The sequence below is a fragment of the Mauremys reevesii genome, linkage group 5, assembly GCF_016161935.1.
Source record: "Mauremys reevesii isolate NIE-2019 linkage group 5, ASM1616193v1, whole genome shotgun sequence".
Taxonomy (NCBI): domain Eukaryota; kingdom Metazoa; phylum Chordata; order Testudines; family Geoemydidae; genus Mauremys; species Mauremys reevesii.
Window position 1 is genome coordinate 130,779,430 of NC_052627.1, and position 17,962 is coordinate 130,797,391.

At 45.0% G+C, this 17,962-nt stretch overlaps 1 protein-coding gene across 1 annotated transcript in view; it reads left to right on the forward strand.

Moving 5' to 3' along the window:
* PTPRA (protein tyrosine phosphatase receptor type A) overlaps window positions 1-17,962 on the forward strand; it is a 220,718-nt gene that overhangs the window by 38,080 nt on the left and 164,676 nt on the right. The window contains exon 2 of the mRNA XM_039542426.1: window positions 1,516-1,617. The gene's annotated coding sequence lies outside the window, so the exon portion shown is untranslated. The remainder of the gene's footprint in view (window positions 1-1,515; window positions 1,618-17,962) is intronic.

Below are 17,962 nucleotides of genomic sequence, written 5' to 3' on the forward strand. Positions count from 1 at the left end.
TGCCAACTCTAGATCTGTGTAGGAATTATCTGGAGGCAGCTATCCTGCTTTTTTCTTCTTTTATAAAAACTTTAAGATTGTGAAAGACTTGTCCCTTTTTTTTAAACTAACTTTTTTGATCAAAAAACTTTTGTTCAGCCAATTTAAGGACATATTTTATTTAGAGTGTGTGTGTGTGCATGCTTTTTTCTGTTAACCTTATTAATGCAGTATCTGAGCACCTCATATCTATATTTTTGGGTTTAACATCACTATACTCCTATGAGGCAGGGAAGGATTATTATCCCTATTCTATAGATAAGGCACTGGGGTACAGAGATATTAAGTAACTTGCCCAAGGTTACGCAGTAAGTCTGTAGCAGAGCCATGGATTGAACCCAGATCTCCTGAGTACCAGTTCAGCACCTTAATAATATCCTTCTTCTCTAGGAAGGATCTTGTCTTTAAAGCTTTATAGTTTAGACCAGAGATTGGTTTAGAAATAGGTTATGGGGATATATAGAGCCTTTCATATCTAGGCTTGTATTAAATCCGAGGGTGCAATCCTGGTCCCATTGACTTAAATGCAGGTAGGATTTCACTCCATGTCAGTAATGGTTAGTCACTAGTGTAGATGTGAGAGCTGTTTGGTGGTGGTGGTGCTGTTACTTCAAAAGGACCACCACACCCTTTGGCAATTCTAATCTCATGTTACTAGTCTCAGGAGAGAGAGAGCAAGTGACCTGGCTGAATGAGCGATGGAAACTGAACTCCCCTTTCATCCTTGGGGCTTGGCTACACTTACAAATTTGCAGCGCTGCAGCAGGGTGTGAAAACACACCCTCTGCAGCGCTGCAAATTGCAGCGCTACAAAGCGCCAGTGTAGTCAAAGCCCCAGCGCTGGGAGCTGCACTCCCAGCACTGCCCGTTATTCCCCACAGGGAGGTGGAGTACTGACAGCGCTGGGAGAGTTTTCTCCCAGCGCTGGCGCTTTGACTACACTTAGCGCTTCAAAGTGCTGCCGTGGCAGCGCTTCAAAGTGCTGCCGTGGCAGCGCTTTGAAATGCAAGTGTAGCCACAGCCTTGGAGAATGCTGGTGTAGTGATATGTTTACCTGTACTGCTGATAACTGGAAGACTTTAATCTCTAATGCTTCCAGGTTGGAAGGGATGGGGATCTTGTTGCTTAGGTAAGATCTGTCTACTATCTCAGCATTTAAAAGGCCAGAATTCTTCACAAATCTAAAAACCTGAGAAGAATCCTCAAAGGAAGGAAATTGAGAGAAGTAGGTTGGGTTTTTTCCCTTGCCCCACCCAAATGGACTAAAGGCTGATGCCAACCAGAACTCTAGTTCTGACTGTGGAGGAGTTTGTCAGTATCTTCTGAAGAATTAATAGTTACTGAGCATCTCTCAAAAGCGTTGGGATAATGTTTGTTCTCAGATAATACTCTTCCTTTGCTCACACGGCTGATCACAAGCAGCTCCATATACTCCTTTTATTTATTTATATTTCTGGGGGGCTGTTCTTCCTTTAGAATGACTGAGGAGACGCTTCTTTAAAATTTGCTTGGCTCTGCACTTCACACACAGACTTTACACAGAGATTGAGAATTGCCTTCCAGCACTTCATGTGAACTGTAAGTACGATTTGGACATGGATTCCATTTATTTATATTTTTTTTGTAAAGAAAAGATTTTGATAAGACTTCAGGGATTTTCCTGATGTTGGGAGGAGTTCGTACCTTTCCCGTGGGTTAGGTTAGGATCGCTTATAGCTTGGACTAAAGGCTCTGGTAAGAGTGGGTCACTTCAAGAGTTCCCTTGATTTTTTGGGGAGGGGGTTCCCCTCCCTCCCAGGACGAGATTTATTCCTCCCCCCCTTCTCGCTTTTGGCATAGATAGCACTCACCTATCTTCAGAGTAAGGAGGTCTCATCCTGATCCCAGTTGCACCAGTATAATTTCAATGGTTTTTAATGCAGCTGCTCCTTATTTTACTCCACTGAGAGCAGAATCAGACCCATATATTTTAAAGGGATGCATCCATGTAAAATACTTTTTTATTTTTAAAAATAAAATGTACTTACTTGGATTACAAATATCTTAAATCAATAAAATGGAAGATTTTTACAAATACGTGTGTGTACGTGTGCATGCCAGTCAAAAGTGCATGTGCAGTAATCAGAATGACACATACTTGGCAATTAATGAATTGACTCAGTAAATTGAATCTCACCCAACCTGCTTCTGCAAAAGCTGCTTTAAATAGATTCAGAGGCATCTGTAAAGATTCAGCAAAACTTCTGAGGTGGTGTGATCTGGTGGATGGGGCACTAGACCTGAACACAGGTCTGTTGGGTCCTGGTCCTGGCCCTGCCATTGACCTCCTATGTGACATTGGGCAAGTCATGTCACACTTCCATGCCTCAGTTTCTCCTCTCACCCTTTGTCTTCTCTGTATAGATTGTAAACTTTTGGCTGGGATCTGTCTTACACAGAGGAGCCCTAACCTTTAGATAAGGGGTTCTCTCAACAATTTTTTTGGTGGCCTCAGAGTGTGGCCACCAACTCTTGCTGGTGGCCGCTCTGACAATTTTTCCTAAAATACTTGCCACATGCAGCCACGGTGGCTGCATTTGACAAATGCTGCTTTAGATGCTATTGTAATATTAATAAATATTAAAGATCTTGAAGAAAAGTGTTGCAGTAATGAGACTTTGTGATGTGAACATCCACTTACATGTTATAGCACTACCCTGAGTTGTAGTAATTCAATTTTTTAAAGACATTGCTAGTATATTCAGGCTACCAAGTGTGTGTGTTCAAAAGTCAGGCCATGCCAGAGTTCAGTGCTGCATGTGCAATATTAACTCTGTTCTCTTGTGTATCTGTGTATCCATTAAGGAGGATGCAACACTTCTTCATGACTTCACAGATTTCCCTTTGCCAGCACAAATAAACAAGGCTGCAATAGGAATGATTCCCCCAGTTAACATAAGAACGGCCATCCTGGGTCAGACCAAAGGTCTATCTAGCCCAGTAACCTGTCTTCCAACAGTGGCCAATACCAGGTGCTTCAGAGGGAATGAATAGTGATCAAGTGATCCATTCCCTGTGGCCCATTCCCATCTTCTGGCAAACAGAGCCTAGGGACACCATCCCTGCCCATCCTGGCTAGTAGCCATTGAGGGACCTATCCTCCATGAATTTTATCTAGTTCTTTTTTGACCCCTGTATTCTTTAAGCCTAGACAACCCCCTAGTCTCTACCCCCGCTCCTCCCCCTTGCCAGTCTCCAGTTTGTCTCTGCCCCAGGCTTCTTGTTCCAATCTACTGTCCTAGGTCTGACTCTTGTCCCCTTGGCACTTGAATCAGACTGCTTCCTTCTCCATGCTGTCTGGGTGGCACCAGGGGCTCATCAAGAGCATAGGAGAGATGGGCTTCCTGCTCTCCGTTCCAGTGCCCAGCCCCACACTGGAGCATCTAGGAGCAGGCATTGCAGGGAAAATCTGGCTTTGCCCCTCTAGCCCTGGGCTGGAGGGAACATGCTAAGTTGCTCTGTGGTGATGATGCATACGTAGTCTGGTTAGTGCTGGGAGCTGAGAGTGAGCTGCCTAAGCATTCTCTGTGAGGACCAAGTCTTCCGAGGCTTTTGGATATTAGACTCTAAGAAGTGTAAACTAACTAATCATGTGCAAAGTTCATGGGGTAGGGGGAGAACTTACAAAGGCTTATAACAGATTTGGTTGGACTTTCCCAGGAATGGCAGAAATCACATCCCTGAAACGCAAGCCACTTCGGACAAATTTCAAGTCCCTTCTCCAAAGCATGAAGGTGCTAGAGCTTTCCAAAGAAAAAGTTGTCAAAACCTTTTTATCATTGAAAAGCATATTTTTCCTAGCCTCATTCTTGGAAACAGCTGAGACATTTTGGCTGAGTCCTTCTCCAAAAAAAATTCAGTCTGAGACATACCCAACATGGAAAACTTCACTCTGAAAGGTTAGTTTGGCAAAGTATAAGCAACTGATAACAGGGTCTTATAATGAGGAATTGTGGCACAACCTTAATAGGCAATGCTACCACCCCTGCCTATAATTAACCATCCATCCCTTATTCCACTAGTCCAGCGTTTGTCAAACTTCATTGAACTGCGACCCCCTTCTGACAACAAAAATTTCTACACCACCCTGGGAAGGGGGATTGAAGCATGGCAGTGGGGTCGAAGCCTGAGCCCTGCTGCCCAGAAGGAGGGCCAAAGCTTGAGGGCTTCAGTCCTGGGTGGGGGAGGGGGCTGTAACCTGAGCCCCGCTGCCCATGGCTAAAGTCAAAACCTGAGCCCTGCCGCCCAGGGCTGAAGCTGAAGGGGCTTCAGCCCTGGGTGGCAGAGCTCGGACTTTGGCTTCAGCCCCAGACTCCAGCATGTCTAACGCCAGCCCTGGCGACCCCATTAAAAAGGGGTTCAGACCCACAGTTTTGAGAACCACTGATCTAGTCTGTGGTTTTTCTGAAGGGAAGCAATGATGCAGTGTGTGATAGGAAAGCATATCAGGCTTGGTGTGTCTGGTCTGAACTCGTTCCTAGCTTGCTAGCATGCAGATAGGTCTGCATTGAAAATTGTTGGTTATGGGCAATAGCTTGATTGAAGACAAAACAGATGGGCTATGTAGAACACACCAGCTTGTGCTCAGTTTGTGCTTCATTAACTAAACACTATAAAAAGTCAACAACTGTGTTTTTTCTTTTCTTCTCTTCCCCTTTTCAAATCAATTCTTCCAGTTTTCTGCCCTTGCAGATACTTGCAGGGAGAGAAAGAAGGTCTCTCTGTTGGGAGACCTGTTGCTGTCCTAGCAGCATGCTTTCATCCCACTGGGGGAGCTGTGCCTGTCAGCTACTTGTCAGGCTACTTTTATACAGGGCTTGTAAACTGTAAACTCCCCAAGTCATGGTCCCCTGCATCAGGAAAGGATGGTCGAATTGTGATTAAAGTACAGGATTAGGAGTCCTGGGTACTATTCCTGGCCCAGACACAGGTTTTCCTTCAGACCTAGTGCAAATCTCAGGTTATCTCAGATGAAGAAAAATTCTTATCCAACTCGTGGGGGTGCAGTCGAACTTAAATGTTTGGAGTGTGCTGAGATCCTGTTTTGTGTGGTAAGGAAGCAGAGCCCCTACAATCAGTCCTTGCCTACGTGATTATATGATGATCTTCTAAAAAGTGAGAGTCCTGTGGCACCTTACAGACTAACAGACGTATTAGAGCATAAGCTTTCGTGGGTGAATACCCACTTTGTCAGATGTATGTGATGATCTTCTGTATCTTTGGGAGGGAAGTTATGCTGTCCTGAGATGAACAGATCTAAGGGATTCTATCTCATGTTGAATGGATCCTGACATGCTTTACACACTGCTGCCTGAACTATAGGATCACTAAACCCACTATTGAAATACTACCACCTCTGGGGTGGAAAAACATCACTGCTTAACAACTGCACAGCAAGATGCATAAGTTAGGAACAGTACGTGAAGAATACTAGGGCAAATAAGAAATGGTTTAGGCTGGAGCTGCTCTGTTTGAACTTGGTCTGAATTGGCTCTCTGTAGACAACAGAAATGACTAGGGGGAGGAGGGGGGCATTTTAATGAAGACAGAATGTGGTTACCCAAGCTGAGATGCGGTCAGGGCAGCAGCTGACAAAAAGCAACATGGATCTTTAATGATCAGTTTTAGACATGTAATCTTGACATTGCTGCTTACACTGGGATTGGATAATAAGTATGTTCCAAGCACTTCCTTTGCATGTAGGCACCGGCATCCTTTTTCTCCTTGAAGTGTTCTATTTCCTTTGCTTAGCATACCTTTGTGCACACTCAGCACCTACCATGTTAATGGGATGTTAGCACCTCACCAGGATCAGCAAGTTAATTGGATCCCTTGGTGCATCACTGTTTCTGGCTGCTTTCTTGTCTGCATCCTCTACCTAGAGCCATGAGGACCTCAGGTACCTGCCAGTGAACAAATGTATCCTGATTAAAGGAGCATTGTTTAGCTGGCTGCTCATTCTGAAGCCCCTAAAGGTTACAGTACAGGTGATTTTGGGGGACCATTGCAGTGTAGTTATTGTAGATCTAGGGTGAGTTATTTTGCCTCAGAAGTAGGCTGTGAAGACAGCATGTGGACCCCCCCCCGCAACCCCCCCCGAATGAGGTGTGGTTTGATGCTCTGTGCGCGCACATACTCTCCGGCCAATTAAGGAGTGGCATTGATGGGCTCTGAAAGGAATTTGATCCATAGCATTGGGCCTTGAGCAGTGTGCGCATGGAGGCAGTGAGCCAGACATGAGGGCTCTCCAAAGGGAGTGTACACTGTATGCCCCTAAGAAGCACATGCATGTGTCTGTGCATGAAGCTCTCCATTTCAAGGACAGTCAAAGGCTGGCAGACTACCTCTCCAATACTGAGGGACAGTCTGTGAAGACTTCAGCTCGGGCGGAAGAGAATCATTGCGTGTTCATTGCTGGAACCTATATTTCCTGTCAGTTGTCTGGATCATGATACAGCATTGCCTGCTGACACTGTGGTCTTATAAATGCAGTTGCCCTTATCCTTGCTACTGTCTGCCCTGTTGAGGGCCACATAGGTGTGGCCCTCAACAAGTATCCAATTTGACCTTCTGAGTAAAGTCTGGGTGCAGTTTCATCTACGCTTACTGTATCGCCTGCTTAGCTTCATTTCAACAATATAAACTCACTCACAGAGTTGGAGGTTCCCTTTTCAATCTGAGAGTGACTTGTTCAGCTTGGATAAATCCAGGAGCACTTCAGTGTGTACAGAAAAATTTTCAGATGTGTTGAGATCTACTGATAACTTAAAACAAAAATCAAATAATTGTTAAAAGTGATAAAAATGGATGCAAAATTCTGAACAATTAATTATTCATGATAAAACAATGTGCCAAAAATGCATCTTCATTTGTGCTTGGCTCCTCTTAGCCAAAGCTGGAGAGAAATGAAAAGGATAAAATGAAAATGCTCTGATCATGCAGGCAATTGTCGGGTCTGCTGTTAAAAAAGAATTGTTTGGTGCTTTTCCTGCTTGACTTTTCCTGCTTGACTCCTCCTGCCAGGAAGAATGGCCATTAGTTGTGCATGGGGAGGAAGGATTTTTTTTTTCTTCTTTTTTTATGGCTAAGGCAGACAACTGAGTGACCACAGCTCTATTTATGGCCCTGCTACTGTCTCAATGTGACATTGAATACGTTACTTCCCCTCCTTTCTACCTGTATTACCCCTTCTGTAAAATGGGGGTGATACCTACCTTCTGGACTCCAATGCAAGGAAAGCTTATTCAGATCAAAATGGTATATCCACTTCATCTGTGACTCCAGAGACAAGACTAAGCAGGATACCGAGGTTAATCTATAAATCTCTGGACACCTACAGCTTCCCAGAGCAGATGTGAGATACTCCATCTGGTAGGATGATAAAATTCACAGAACTCATCATCTTGGAGGAATTCAGCATCCATATGAGTGACTTACAGAAGGACTCTTATCCCTCCCCCCTTTAAAACTCCACTGAAGCCCATGCTCTCCACGCACAAGGTTTTTAACAAGGCCATAGATGCTATGGAACTAATAGGAAACACTAACTCTTGCTCAAATCTTTTTCTAGTGTAAAAAAAAAACCCAGCTATTAAAATGACATTGTGGGCAGGCTTATGGTCCTGCATTTTCTGTTTTTTTTTTTTTTTTTTGGTAGTTATAGAGCACTGCCATCTTCATGGGGCTGAATCTATAACCTCTCATGAAACTCTTTAGGTTCTGGAAGGGAAAGTCCTCTGGAATCAAAAGGAACTCATGTTTCAAGTAATCCATATTGCTGGTGAAAGTGAAAGGGGCCACATAAAGACACCTGGAACCTGAAGTTCTCTAACCCCAAGAGACGTGAAAGACAGCCTGGGTGGCCTCAAGCCATGCTTCCTCTGCCCTGCTAAGCAAATGTGCCAGGGGACATGGGCAATGTTCTCTCTTTTTTTTTTTCCCCATACATATGCAGAATTAATTTTATGTGCACCGAGGTATGTGTGGATGTGCGCCACCAATGGAAACAAAAAACTTAGATATGATATATATTTTAAAAGTTACCATAGGGATAATTATTCTAGCCAGGACAGGTTAGACATTTTAGAACTCACTACTCAAAGAATTACATTTAAGTATAAGAGCAAATAATTAAGAAATGCATAAAACAGTCAAAACACTACATAAGAATGGCCATACTGGGTCAGACCAAAAGTCCATCCAGCCCAATATCCTGTCTGCCAACAGTGGCCAATCCCAGGTGCCCCAGAGGGAGTGAACCTAATAGGTAATGATCAAATGATCTCTCTCCTGCCATCCATCTCCACCCTCTGACAAATAGAGGTTAGGGACACCATTCCTTACCCATCCTGTCTAATAGCCATTAATGGACTTAACCTCCATGAATTTATCCAGTTCTCTTTTAAACCCTGTTATGGTCCTAGCCTTCACAACCTCCTCAGGCAAGAAGTTCCACAGGTTGACTGCACTGTGTGAAGAAGAACTTCCTTTTTATTTGTTTTAAACCTGCTGCCCATTAATTTCATTTGGTGGTCCCTAGTTCTTCTATTATGGGAACTAGTAAATAACTTTTCCTTATTCACTTTCTCCACACCATTACGATTTTATATACTTCTATCATATCCCCTCTTAGCATCCTCTTTTCCAAGCTAACATACTTTGAAAGAATAAAATTACAGAGAATATATGTGCGTTGTAGGAAATACCAAGAAGTAACAATAATACAAGTATGTGTTAGGTGAGTGGGACAGAGGGTGTGTGTGTGTGTGTGACACACACACACACACACACACACACACACACACACACACACACACTCTCTGAACGCCTGACACAGACTGTGTGTTGGCTGCTGGGGAAGTTTCTGAGAGACGCGATGCGCTGTCTCTTTAAGTCACTCACTGAAAGCTCTCCTCTGTCCTGACTTTGAGCCCCTGCTATGCGGAGATGGGGTACATGGCCTCAAGGAGGGGGAGGAGTGTGAGTTGGCTGCTGGGGAAGTCAGACAGTGCGCTGTCTCTTTAAGAAAGGGACTCACTCACTGCCTGGAGGCTAGAGTTTTCAGACTGCAGCAGCTCTGAGTCCTAAGCCAGGCTGTCCCCTCTGCCCTGCTCTGCGGAGATTTATGTTGCTCAGGGGTATGAAAAAATACCCTCCCACAGTGACATAAGTTTTGCCAGCATAAGTGGTAGCGTACATAGGTACCGCTGCTGCTTGTGGATGGTTTAATTATGAGGTCTCTCCTGTCAGCATAGAGCAGCTACACGAGAGATCTTAGTGGTGCAGCTGCATCAGTACTGCTGTGCCGTTGTAAAGTCTCTAGTGTAGACATAACCTTAGTCTTAACTATAGTATGTGCTACTTATATTGTTTGTGTATGTGTTTTGGAAGGGGCGGGGGGAAAACAGGATGGGGACTAAATATTGGATCACAAAGCACTTAAAAAACTTTTTGAATGCTGTATGTTATATAAATGCCAGATCAGCGTCCTAGCTTTTTGCACATGAATTTCTCAGTGGTTGTTTGAATTTGTATCCTTGTGCTTGTTTTTCCTTTGCCTGGCTGCTCCTTGCACCTTCCCAGATGTCTCCTCTGACCAAACTTCCTTGTCTTTCATTGTTCTACTTGCTTTCAGTCTTCCTTTTAGTATAAAGTGTACTCTTTTAAAGCTTGGTTTCCTAGGGTCCACTGAAAATTGATGGAGTGGAGCATTCAGAGTTTTAGTTGCAGGAAATAAAATACTAATTTCAGCTGTATCCTTCCTATATCACTTCTGATTTTAAATACAGACGAGTTAAAAACTCTTAGTTTGTAGCTATTTTTTTTGTGAATGCAGGAACAGATTTTAAACAAAAACCTTTTAGAGTGACATTTTTAGTGCATTTTTTATCTGTGTTTAGGGAAGTATCGGAGCCCTTTACATTAGTAGCTGTAATCAGTCTCCCACAGAAATTTCAGTCTCTCTCCCTCTCAACCACCACCAAAACCCAAACAAAACAAAGATTAATGCATAGACAGGAAGTGTATTGGGTGTAATTGCTAGTAGATCTCTACATTTTATTTTGGTTTCACCCAAAAGCCGACCTTTCTGTGGTTTGCTTGAGTGGATTTATTATGAACTCCTGCTGTGCACTAATTTGACGTTTTTGGCAGCTCTGTAAATTTTAAAACATCCTCTAACAGTCTCCTAGCCATGCTAAATAAAACGTTCTATGATGGGAACGGAAGCAACTTGTGTGTGTTACTCCACCAATAATACCAAATACGTTTATGCCCTCACCCTAATGACAGACTTCTGCATAAAGGCTCCTTTCTCTTGGCTCCAGGTCCTAGTTGGATAATCCCACCCTGATATCTCCCCTTGCTGTTAAAATACTTCTATTCCTTCACTTTCAAGAGCAGAAGGGGTGCTCTGTTAAGAATGGAAAAATCTGAGAGTTAGAGAATCTGCAGATTACTGGGTTCACAATACTAGTTCTGTTAGACCAAAGTTCTATCCTTTGTTTGAAAGTGCCCTATCCAGTGGTTAAACCTGGGGGGCTGTTGTGTTGGTTTGTATTGTAACAGATTGGGGCTCCACTCTGCTATGCCCTGTATGACTATCTTACTGGATGCACATCATCTTGAAGATCTTATAGTCTAAATAGACAAGACAGACTGGGTCAGAGGGGAAACAGAGGTGAAGTGACTTGCCCAAGGTCACACAGCAGGTCAGAGGCAGAGCTGGGAATAGAATAGAGGTCCCAATCTAATGTCCTATATGCTGGATCTATCTGAAGCACTTCAGAGGATTGCAGTGCCTTAGTATGACATAAGGAGAGAGAGTTTTAGCTGACCAGGACCCAGACCACTTATGAGTTCATATATCAAACCCAAACCTTAAACATTGCCCAAAAACAAGCCAGAAATTTCAGTGCAGATTATAGAGTCCAGATGTGGAACACACAAAGCTAGTGATCAGCTGTATTCTGAACTGCTCATAAGGTTTCTTCAGCAAAGATGCCTTAGTTGTTTGGTCTTGGGTTGTCCCTGATTCTCATTGGTAGACTTGATGGCATGGTAATTTCAGATTTACCACAGGCTCTTTGTGGCAATGTTGTCATGATGTCAAATAACAGAAAACTAACCCCCTAGTGCATTGGTTCTCAAACTGTGGGTTGTGACCCTGTTTTAATGGGGCTGCCAGAACCAAAGTTAGACTCGCCGAAGCCTGAGCCCTGCCACCTGGGACTGGAGCCGAAACCCAAGTCAGGCAGCAGGGCTGGGGCGTCAGCTTCAGGCCTCTTGCCTGGGGTGGTGGGGCTCGGGCTATAGCTTCAGCCCCTCATGGGGTCCTGTAGTGATTATTTTTTTTTTTTTGGTGTGTTGTTGTCAGAAAGGGGTCATGGTGCAAAGAAGTTTGAGAACTGCTGCCTTAGTGCATGAAATGTCCCATCTGAACATTTGACTTTGAGTAATTTAGGTATCCCATAGCTTTATTTACAGTGCAACTTGCTAAATTGTTTAAAGATGGCTTATAAATTGCTAAAATGCTAACCTTATTTTCAGTTACATTTTTATATAATGCCTTCTGTATAATAATCCCAAAGAGCTTAATCTTTTAGTCATTTATTTGAGGCCATTAAGAGTGCATCATATTTTGCAATAAAGCAGCGATATCTGATGTCCTCCTGGTTTAAGTAAATTATAGTCTGCAGTTTCAGTCAGACACAGTATTTACTTCCTTTTCTGTAGTGTTGCTTTGTGCTGCTGAACAGCTATAATGCTCAACCCTGGAAATGAATGTGACCTGCAGTACCATTTAGCAAGGATGTTGAAGATTAAGTTACCATTGGTAAACAGCTATACAGCCTCATGTAAAACTAGTGAATGTAGAGTCATGTCCTAATATTGATCAAAGAACTTACCCTAATAACTTCATCTACTGCTGTTTTCCTTATTTTGTATCTCTGCTTCACTGGGTGACTTCTGCCTGCCCTAGACCCTTCTTGTGTTCTCCATCTTTCTGGGTTCCTGATACAGATTGAAAGAAACAGTATATATCCTCACATAGAAGTGCAAAGGATGATTAATTTTGGTCAGAATTTGAAACTGTCAGTAGATAAAACCATCAGTATTTACCAGGTCATTGAACAATTTATTAGCCCCTGTCCCAGTGCGCTGCTAGTACTGTAAATAACAGCTGTGATTGCAGCAGGAAGTGAGGTCTATAATTACCTTTTGCATTGATATTTATAATTAAAGAAGTAGGTCATTTTTTTTCTATTTTAAAAAAAAAACCCATCACCTCATATTTCCCCCCACCTCCCTAAGCCCTGTTTAAAACCTTTGCTGTGATCTCTTAGAAAGAAGCTGTCACATATTGTACTGTTATTTACCATGTGGAAATACTGTAATCTTCAGAAATGAGACTTTTAGGCAACAATGGAAAAGATAGCTGTCTGAGTTAAGAGTCCGTTTATACCTTGCCCACGTCACAAAAATACTTGGTGCTCTTGGATCTGAATGGCTCTTATAACTGGATTTAATTAGGTCTCTTGAAAGAGTTCATTTCCCCTCTGCTCCCCAAATAGAATAGCCAGAGCAGCTACTTGTATATACACAAACACATGCATAGTGTAGTGGCATAGGCTTTGCATTGCGGTAGTTTTTATGTTGTGTCAGCGGCTCCATTATAAATCTGGGTTTTCTTTTCAGAGTTTTATAATTCAGACAGGAAAGTTATTGCTTGCTAGGGGGGTGAAACTTAGCATGCAAGATCCCAGCTGAGGCACCTATTTATGTATGATAACTTAAATTAATCCCCAGAGGTTTTTTTAATATTGCTTTAGGGCCAAATTCTGTACTGATTCACACCCCAGGCAGTCCCTCTGAAATCAGTGGGATTATGTGTCATGTAAACTAACTAATATATATAAATAAAAAATATAGACAGCCTCTCAAGTGTTCGTAATTTTGAGATTACTCCTTTCATTCCCAAAGTTGCCTGTGTTGCTTTGCTTATATTGCTGACAATTATTTACTTCTAAAATAAAGAATTATGAAACCGAAGTGAGAGAATCACTTACCCTGAAGGAATGAGTCCCCTGGTATCTTAAGCTTCTGGCACAAATCTCTTGTTTGAGTCTTTGCCACATTATGTTCTCTGTTTGGACCTTGTCTGGTTGGGGAAGAGATTACTACATACCCTTCATGCTATGAAACAGGACTGAAAAGATCGGCTTTCCCTTTAGAAAGCATTGAAAAGCATAGACTTTCATTGTCTAGACAAATACTAGAATGTGCACTCTAGGGATCACATGGCAGATAGATAGACTGGATGTTTTGATGGATCCTTCCCAACTCTTATCCTATTAAAGTAAGTTCTTCTTTGAATGCTTGTTCATGTTCATTCCAATGTAGGCGTGTGTGTGCCTTGTGAACCGCTGCTGGAAAGTTTTCTCTCAGTGGTATCCGTCAGGTCAGCTCTGGTGCCCCCTGGAGTTGGACCCTCATAGTACCAGTATATAGGGTCCTACCGCCTCTCCAGTTCCTTATTACTGCCTGCGACGGTCGCTGGAACTTGGTCTCATCTCTTGTGTTTTGCAAGTGCCTCTTCTCAGTGGACTTTTCTGTAAAATAATTGTAAATAGTTACCGTGTGGATTAGATTAGCTTTTAGCTAAGTAGTGTATTATAGTTAGCAGCATTCCATGCTTAGCAGGACTAGCCCACCCTGGGCATCCGGGTATGCCTTGGTCCCAAGGGTTAAAACCATGGGTGGTGTGCCACAAACTGATGCTAGTTAGTGACCTGTTTGAGAGTTGCCATAAGTGCCTGGGAGAGGCCCACATGCAAGAATAGTGCAGGGTCTGCAGGAGTTTCAGACCCAGGACAAAAAAGGACAGGGACACTAGATTGAAGCTCCTCTTTATGGAGGCAGTGCTCCATCCTTCTTCGGAGCCGACTTAGGTGGAATTGGCACTGTGTACTTTTGTGTCAGTCAGAAGTACCCTGGCGTCTCTGAGAGAAGTGCAGTGTTCTGCATCCCCGGCACCAAGAAAGGACTCTGCTCTGTTGGCATGGGATTCCTGGCACCAGCGTGAGTTCCCGATGTAGAAGAAATCAATTACAGTATGGAACCCTGATGCCACTCACCATTGCCGGTGCTGAAGGAAAAACAAAAAAGGCAGACCTGGGTGTTCTCCAAACCCCAAGGTCTGCAGGCTATAGGGACGCTGGTAGAGTGCGATCCGTGCTGGGTCACTCAGAGGCATCAACTGGGCATGTGGCACTGTTGACTCCGGCCCCAGGAAGGCTGCTGTTTAGTCCAGTATCTTTGGACTCCACGCCTAGGGAGAGCCACCATGGTGCAACTGCCCTGACTCTTCTGTCAATGCCAGAGGCTTTTGAAGCAGTGAGAGACCATCTTTCCTGTCTGGTGCCACCATCCCCGGCCATTTGGGAGATGTCAGCGACAGCATCAGAACCGAGGGCCACCATGGCACCGAGGTCGGTACTGGCAAAGGGCAAGCTGACCATGACGTCGTGGCACAGATTCCCTTATTCATGGCACTCCTGTTCGGCACTGGTTGGCACCGCCCCACCTTGGTCACTGAGAAACAACTCCTCAGACTCTAATTCTGAAACAGAGTCCTATGCCTCATGCAGGAGCAGACGTTGCTCCAATTGGCAGCACCCTGTGGCAGACATGAGTCAGGGCATGCTACCAGCAACATGGCCATCAGCACAGTGGCAAATGCCCCTGCAGTGGCCATTTTGGAACCCCTGGGCATTCCAACCTATCCAGGGGTCCCAGTCTAGGAAATCCTTCTCTGTGATATCAGAGGCACATGCTCCCCTGACATACCCCTTAGAGTGGGCATCACTCCCCAGTACTGAGCCGCAGAACTCCCCCTCATGGGACCCATCTGGAGCAGAGGGAGAACCACAGGGCTCTGTGCCTGTACAGACCTCATCATCTTCCTTCCCCGATGAGGCGGTGGCAGGTACAGCTACGGCGCCCACCAAGGATGATTATAGGGTGTACCAGGAACTCCTGTGGAGGGCAGCCCAGAACCTGGGCATACAAGCAGAGGAGATCTCTGAATCCTCCCATGACGTAGTGGATATTTTAGTGGCCTCACTACTGTTGTAGGTGGCCGTGCTGTTGAACAGTGCCATCCTAGAGTTTATATAAGTGCTCTGGCAGACCTCTGCATCGCTCCAACCTACTGCTAAGAGGTTGGAGAGAAAATGCTTTCTTTCCCAAGGGGTATTTTCATACACCTCCACCCCACCCTCCCAGCACAAACACTGGGCTCGCTGATTGTTTTGGTGGTGAATGAAAGGGAGAGATGGGCAGCAAGAGCCATCCCCTAAGGCCAAAGATGCCAAAAGACTTGATCTTTTTGGCAGAAAGGTCTACTGTACAGGTGGTCTCCAGTTAAGGATTGCCAACCACCATGCTCTCCTGAGGAGGTATGATTTTTAACTTCTGGACTGCAATGGCAAAATTCAGGGAGCTCTGCTGTTGGAATCTAGGAGTGATTTTTTTTTGGCCATGGTGGAGGAAGGCAAAGCAGTGACCAAGATGTCCCTCCAGGCAGCTCTGGACGCGGCAGACTCTGCAGCCCTCTCCAGGACTTCTGCAATGGTCATGAGACTGGGCTCGTGGCTTCAATCTTTGGGGCTGCCCTATATGGTCCAGCAGATAATCCAGGACCTGCAGTTTGAAAGCAAATTCCTCTTTTAGGAGGAAACTGATTCAAAGCGCCATAGCTTGAAAGACTCGAGGGCTACTCTGAAATCCTTGGGTCTACATACACCAGCCCCCCCTTAGGAAGCACTATAAGCCTCAACCAATGGCCCACTTTTACCCTCTGCAACAGAGGTAGGAATACAGTAAGAGAAGGAAAAGATGCTACGAGAGGAGGTCCCTGTCTCAATCCTCCTCTGCTCAGGCGCATGCTCCCTTGAGACACTCAGCAGGCTCTTAACAGCCCTTTTGAGGGTGTGCCTGCCGACGGCATACCAGGATCTGGTTTCCTCTACGTTTGTGGACCCATTGTCCCACTTCTATTGGGTGTGGGCCCGCATTACCATGGATCACTGGGTACTGCGCTTGAGTGAAGTGGGATGTACCCTTCAATTCAGTTGTTCCCCTCTTTCCCATCCTCCCTTCCCATCTGTCTTCAGGGATCCTTCTAGCCTAGGAGGTGCGGTCGCTCCTAAGGGCAGGAGCAGTGGAGATGGTTCTACCCATGGTAAGGGGCTCCAGGTTCTTCTCCTGTTACTTCCTAATCCCAAAAGCCAATGCCAACCTCAGACCGACTTTTGGATCTGCGAAACCCGAAGAGATTCATGAAGAAACTGAAGTTCCACATGATCTCCTTGGCCTCCATCCAGGTGACCAGTATGCCGCCCTTGATTTAAAGGATGCGTATTTTCACATAGCTATCTTTCAGGGTCATAGATGGTACCTACGATTTGTAGTAAACCACAGACATTACCAGTTTACGGTACTCCCTTCTGGTCTGAGAGTAGCTCCATGAGTGTTTGAAGTGCATGGCAGTCATGGCAGCCTTCCTGAGGAGGCAAGGGGTGCAGGTTTACCCCTACATGGGCGACTGGCTGATCAGAAGTTGGGCCAGGGATCAGGGGGAGGCAGATGTAAAATTAATACAGTTGACTTTCCAGGATCTGGGGCTGTTGATACATATGCAAAAATCCACTTTTTTCCCCCCCTCCCCAGTTCAAAGAATAGAATTCATAGGGGCAGTCCTCAACTCGATCCAGACCAGAGCTTTTCTCCTGGAAAGACAGTTCAGTACTATAGTGGCCCTCATAAAGAGCCCGAGAGATCATCCCATCACCACAGCAAGAAACTGCTTGAAACTTCTGAGGCATATGACGTCATGCACCTATGTGGTGCAACATGCAAGCCTACAATGAAGGCCTCTCCAATCTTGGCTACTGTCTGTATAATTATCAGGTTGGCACCATCTGGACAAGGTGGTCTCACTTCCTCCATTGGTGATTTCCATTGTCCTTTCCTGGCTGGACCTGGAGACAGTATGTGCAGGTGTCCCCTTCTTGAGACTCACACCGTCAGTGTCCCTTGTCACAGACGCATAGGAGATGGGATGGGGAGCCCACTTGGGGACCCTCAGGACTCAAGGCTGCTGGTCACCAGAGGAACTCGAGTTACACATCAACATGAGAGAACTGAGGGTAGTGCGCCTAGCCTGCCAAGTGTTCCAGCCTCACCTGGACGGCAACTCTGTGTCAGTCCTCACGGATAACACAACAGCAATGTTTTACATAAGCAGGGCGGAGCTTGCTCCTCTCCCCTATGTCAGGACTTCTGTATAGCCCATTCCATCCACCTCGAAGCCTCCTGCCTCCCATGGTCACAGAACAACTTAGTGGATCACCTCAGCAGATCCTTTTCCAACCATCACGAGTGGTCCATTTGCCCAGATGTCATGAACACTATTTTCCAGAAGTGGGGATTGCCCCAAGTAGATCTGTTCATGATGAAGTACAACAGGAAATGCCCTCAGTTCTGCTCCTTCCTAGGCCAGGCTTACTTACAGATGCCTTTCTCTTCCCTTGGTTGAGCCACCCCTTCTACATGTTCCCTCCTAGTCCTCTCGTACACAGGGTCCTGCCGAAGGTCAGAAGGGACAAGATACAGCTGATCCTGTTGGTCCCAGCTTGGCCGCACCAGCACTGGTTGATCACTCTCTTCTAGATCTCTTGTTGGACAACCTGATCAAACTACCATTGTTCCCGGATCTGATCCCTCAAGACCACGGTCTCCTATGTTACTTGAACCTCAAATCTCTCCTCCGCACAGCATGGAAACTCCATGCCTGAATCCTTTGGAATGGGCCAAGTGGAAG